We start from the raw sequence: 6,092 nt of genomic DNA, 5'->3' as shown, positions 1-6,092 counted from the left end.
AAGAAATTCCATGTTTTAGTTGTTTTAGTAGCAGGCATGCATATATGATAACAAATTTAAGCCCCTTTAATAAAAAAATAGAGACTTGTCATCTACAATGAGACATACCTACACATTTTAATTTGGTAGTAAAGTCCCATTTCAAGACCATGTCATGTTGAAAAAATGTGTATTTTTCAGTAATCTCCAGTTGCGTCAAATTGTGAACAGACCCACACCATACGTGCTTTGAAAATATTCCATTTATCAGTATTGAGCAAGCACATGTGGTTACTATTCCAACCACTATATAAACAAAATGAACAGGGGCTTGTATAAGGGTAACCAAAGTTCAAAAGGAAAAAGTGTTGTATGTGTTGTTTTTTCGATGATTTGGGTCTTGGAACACCTGAATAGGCAAGCACAGTATTGCAAGTAAGAAAATATGAAACATTGCTAATAACTTGCCTCATATACATGATAGTTTTAGGTCATACAAGCAGTGGGGAAAAGAAAAACAGTCTATATGTGATGAAGCAAACCCGAGTCAAATAGGTAATGCCCATACAACCAAATTCATTACAATGGATGGATTTCAGTCCTAAAACTGAAAAGTAAATATGCATAACAGAAGTGAATCGTAGAACATGGTTTATACAACTTCATGAATATACCTTTTTTTGATAAAGACTTCATTAATATACTTAATATCCTGGCAGTACCATATCCATACTACTTGATGTAGTAAATAATCATATGACAATCACACATGAGTTGTAGGGGTTTATCATTTCCACTTTACAATCCGAACAAAACTATATAGTTGATCTGCAAGTAATTACATGACACGACAATGGCTTCGACAAATATCCATCTTTTATGGCATAAACACATATATATTGATTACAGTCAGTAATGAGAAGTGATGGTAGCTCACTCTATAACATCGTCCACACCAAGAAAATATGGTAAAGCAGTCAGATCCCACGACAAATATGATATGAAGATCTTGGAAAGAGAACATCTTTTGTGATTCCCCTGCTTAAATCTCGTCCACAACCAGTAGCCATCGCCAGCAAGATCCATGACTCGTCCCCGCCTTTATTGGCCTTCCACATGTCGAGGGTAGAGAAGGCGACAAGCAAGCGATATTAAACCTCGCCATCCACGAAGCGTATCGACACACACATGATAATGTCTAGGGATTATGAATAGAAAACTACAGAAGCTAAAACAAATAGTAGAATTTAATATGCAATACAAAGGCAATATTCACGTTAAATCCAGAATGGACAGCTAATTAAGTAAGAAACAAGTGGAAACCTAAAGAAGGACCTCATATGCAATACAATAATAAATTCCTAACATGACGGCATGAAACACCCCGCCACGAGAACTCATGTCTGCTGGGGGAGTGATTAATGAAATATACCTGCAAAAAATATTTTTGTAAGTTGGTGGAAAGTCCAGTATTCTAGGTAATCACTGAGCAGACAAGATATCATCTATCAGCCCTCTTATGTGAGTTCAGTTGTGGAGTGTTCATTGTCGTTCAAATAAGTGATCCAGATATGAAATGAGCCTAATAGACAAAACCAATTTCTATGCAACGACTAAGTTAAGATAGCCTTTCTAACATTTTGAAAAGGGGAACATAGGTCAGGAGCACACCACAGATTCTTGCTCGTTCAAATAAAGGGATTTTGCTGAATTATTATATTATAATTTGATGGATAGGTCACATACTAAGTGTTTTGAAACGACAAGTCATTATCCCGTTGAAAGAAAAAAAATGAAGCAAAGACCTTTATCAAATACATTCAGCTCGGCCCTCAAGAACAGCTGCCACAACAACTGCAAGCACCAATCCCACAAGCACCAGTTGCTCCTACAGTCTAGGTCATACAGTTTATTTTGTATATCCACTACATAAAAGAAATGCCTGGAGATAAAAGGATATTTCACTCAATCATCATACATAAGAGTTATTAACATTATGGGCTAATAATCTTTTGGAGGACCAAAACATGTGTAACATTTTTATAACATATAAAGATAATGCAGGGAGGGAAAGGATTTCTCATGCTCAAGCACAATGCATATCCTACAAAATTTAACGAAGATCAAAGGGATATCAGTTATACAAGAGGTACACCTTTATCAACTATCTCCTACTCATATATCAAGCTTTCAAGTACATCTAATTTTCAGGTCTGGACAGATTCAAGCAACTGAGAGCATATCACCCTTTTTGGTTCAAATTAAATGGCCCAATCTTCCATCAGATTTACATGGGGCTTAGAGTTTAGAACAGACTTACAGTTGCATAATGCAATACATCAATACATGTAGTTAAATCCATCAGTTTTGGCACATTTGTAGAAACATGTTTCTCCGCTGCTCTGCAATCATTTGTTAATGCACCTTTTGTCAGTATGAGCAACAAACATCAGCTAAAAGGAATCGCACAAATGTAGGTACCACAACTCTATAATGTAAACAGTTCATAGCAGAATACACACAACGCCATGAGCAGATGTTGAAAGCGCAAGATCTTATACAGAAGGTTTTAACCGTGCAATGTTGAAAAGCATAAGATATTAACAGTATGTTGTAGAAAGAACAGTACACCGCAGAATAATGTCGTAAACTTAAATACTAAACTTTAAAAAATCATTTAGAAAGAATAGTACACCGTAGAAAAATAATGCAATACATATAGACAACCTAGCCACTCCAACTTAAAAAGAATCAAGTTCCAACTCCACAACACATATGACCATTACAGAACCAATGTTTGGCCTTACCGTCGCATGGCAACCAAACTAATCCTCATTTATTTTAGGAAAAACCAACTACTCTACTGATCCTTCGTAGGCACAACTCAATTAACCGGCTGGTTAGCCAAGCATTTTGTGCCTGCTGCAATCTTCAAGTATATACTGTAACCAACTTATTTGTTGATACTAAGAGATGTAAAAAGAAGCTAGAGTAGCCAAGGTTTAGATGTTGTACCAGTCAGCAAATCTGAACTGCTCTGCTTGGAAGAGCATCAGATGGATCCAGCCATCATTGGCCAGAGACGCACCAAAATACGACCTTACAGCCCTTTTTCATCTCCTCTCGCCTCCTCAGATATTAAAAATATTGCGTATTTAAATTTCTTCTTTAAAGCATAAGGAAAGCTCGATGAGAATTGAATAACTTCCTAGAAATAAATAAGTGACAATTAAACGAGGCACACAGCCAAGGCAAAAACTTCATGATTTGTATGCCTTCTTTTCATTGACGGTGATGCTTACTTTAGTGTAGCTCGGGTGAAAAAGAAAATAAACTTGTGCCTTATCAATAAAAAATGTCACTACCTAGACTAATGATCCAAACAAAATCACCTCTATGGACAAAAGATTCCAATAGATAATTGACAGTAATGTGTATGATGAATCATGCATATCTGGCTCTATATTAGCATGTCAGGGAAAAAAATCAAGAGATTTAAGGCAATATATCTCAAGGGATAAGATGCATCTTTCACATCTCAGTTAAAAAAAGCCCGAACATCACCGGTAAAAGTGTTTGTCTTTGGTTCAGTTTTCCTGACTCCCCCAAGTGCTTGTATAGTTGAAAAATATATCATAAGTGAATACAATGAAACAACAAGAAACTTGAAATGTTGTAGCAATTAAGTACTACATCAAACCGAATAGGAACAAACCAAATATAAACAAAGAAGTGCAATGCCCTTTTCCTTATGGTGGTGTTCTTAGTGTAACATACAAACCAACCATGTCACCTATTTTTATGCTACATATAGACTGAAACAAAGCAAGATAATTTAACCTGATAAGAAGTATAGTGTAGCTGATTTAGAAATTGAGAACTGGCCATTCCAAACAAAAAGAACATTGCTGGTGCTGCAAAAATGGATAATCCAACACCAAATAGTGATGCCTCCATCAATCAAATCCTTGGGAATTTTCCTGCAGATATCAACAAAAAAATAAATCTCAGAACACGGTACCACTCAGTAGAAATCCAAAAACTGCACTGGGCAATGCCATCAAAAAAGTCAGACCCCACCGACCATCATTACACCATAATGTAAGTTTTGCATTTTCAGTGTTACGATCGTTCATACATATATCATCTACACTGCAGTTCTCCAGAAATAGACCGAGTTAATCATTCTGTTCTACAAAAAGATCTAAATCACCAATATCGAGTATCCACGCTCGAACTAAAACATCAATTCGTAGCTAATCCCCAAATACAGATAGTAATCTGACGAAACCAAAACACTGCATTCACCAAATATGGAGATCTGAAGAATGGAAGGGGGCGTATGGTACCTGTAAAAGCAGGAGATCATGGCTAAACACGCACAACACACACGCATCAAGCAGGGCAGTAGGACCATGGAGAGCAGGGATTTGGAGGAAGTTACCTTGCCAGGGCGGGATTCCTGGCGGCAACGATGGAGGTGACTCACGGCGGCGACGGAGGTGACTCGAGGCAGCGGCCAGGGTTACTCCACGCAGCGGCTAGCGAATTGAGGTGGCAGCGGCGGCGAGGCCAGGGCGCCCTCGATCCAATCCGTTGCCCTGCTCTTGTCAATCGAGCGAGCAGGGTTAGGAGTGGATTTCTGCTGTGCTCCTGCTGAGCTCTGTCGCAGCGTATCCCCGACATGTCGACGGTGTCCCTTACGGCGCATCGAGGGTGGCGGCGTTGGAGAGGAGGGAGCGGGGAGGAGACGACGTGGAGGCGGCGCGGGCTCGATGCGTATCCCCGACATGTCGACGGCGTCCCTTACGGCGCATCGAGGGCGGCGGTGTTGGAGAGGAGGGAGCAGGGAGGAGACGGGGTGGAGGCCCACTGCCGTTTGCCCTCCTCGATGGCCTGCTTGCTGCGGCTACTGCTCCCCTCCTCTCGTCAGCCACGCAGAGGCGCCCCCAGGGACCCGAGCAGCAACAGCCTCCGACGGGTGACGAAATCGAAAAAAATAGAGGAGGAGGAGGAAGCGGAGGCGGCGCGGAGGGTGTGGCTAGAACGACGGGGGTGTGGACTCGCTCCGCTCCATGAACCGCCGCTGCTTGCGCACACAGACAGCTGAATCGCCATGGCCTTCTACCTCTGGCCGACCCAACCGCTGTCTTGGTCGTCCCTTACGGCGCATCGAGGGCGGCGGCGTTGGAGAGGAGGGAGCGGGGAGGAGACGAGGTGGAGGTGGCGCGGGCTCGAGGGTGGCATCGTGGGAGAGGAGGGGGCAGGGAGGAGACGAGGCGGAAGGGGCGCGGGCTTGACGAGAAGTGCTGGCGGCTAGGGTTTTGACCCTTTTGCACGTTCTGCAGCGCGAGCGTGGGGCACGGGCGAATCCTGACCGCGACGAGACGCGCAGCCAGGGCCACCAACGAATGGGACCAGGAGGAACTTCGGCCCACCCGTCATCACTATAGGACAGACGCGGGTGCATAAGCCGGCTACACCCTCATCGGCCCATCCCTACGCAACTGCTCACGGCACGGACAGCGCACGTTTGACCCACGACGCGACGCGACGCGGGAGGCAACGCTCACACGAATAAGCCACAACCATCACACCGGCATGTGGGACCAAGAAGCAGGTAGACCCCACTTGCAGCTGCACCAACAGGCGAACGAGAAGGGCGAGAGGGAACCGGGAACGGAGCAGTGCCGACGACGTGCGCACGCGGCGCGACAGGACAGGCTGCCCACGCACCCAAAAATAGGAAACCCAGCCAATCGGATCCGGCCCCGAGCCCAGAGGTCATTCCCTTTCCACCATTCACCACGCGGTCAAAACGCACCGACGTTTTCCAGCGATGATCGAACGGCTAGCAGCTAGAAAAGGACCTCGTTGACCAGGATCGAGCGGCCAGGAGAGATGCAAATCGGGGGAGCCTTCTCCATGCGAGTTGGTTAGCTCCTTTTTTGTTTTAAATTCGGTCGATGAACAAAAGATGTTTTCGTTCATTACAACGTGAATCCCCAGATGTTTTGTTTCCTGCGCTACTGTTCACAGTTCGGACATGCACACCGATGCATGCGTACCCAGAGAAAGGAACCCCTAACTGAACTATTCTCTCTGGAAGATGT

General features: G+C 43.7%; 1 long non-coding RNA gene across 2 annotated transcripts; it reads right to left on the bottom strand.

Annotated features, from left to right (window-relative positions):
- Positions 1-1,203: 1,203 nt before the first annotated feature.
- On the bottom strand, positions 1,204-5,372 carry LOC123071330 (uncharacterized). Of its 2 annotated transcripts, XR_006434233.1 has the most exons (3): positions 4,424-5,311; positions 2,995-3,959; positions 1,204-2,381 (listed from the first exon to the last, which is right to left on the bottom strand). It is a non-coding gene; the product is annotated as an uncharacterized lncRNA (long non-coding RNA). The 2 variants fall into 2 exon arrangements; XR_006434232.1 differs by having other exon boundaries at positions 1,204-3,959; positions 4,424-5,372.
- Positions 5,373-6,092: the final 720 nt, after the last annotated feature.

The sequence above is a fragment of the Triticum aestivum genome, chromosome 3B, assembly GCF_018294505.1.
Source record: "Triticum aestivum cultivar Chinese Spring chromosome 3B, IWGSC CS RefSeq v2.1, whole genome shotgun sequence".
Classification (NCBI taxonomy): Eukaryota; Viridiplantae; Streptophyta; class Magnoliopsida; order Poales; family Poaceae; genus Triticum; species Triticum aestivum.
Note: the sequence above shows the minus strand (reverse complement) of the source record. Positions and strands in the feature narration are given on the sequence as shown.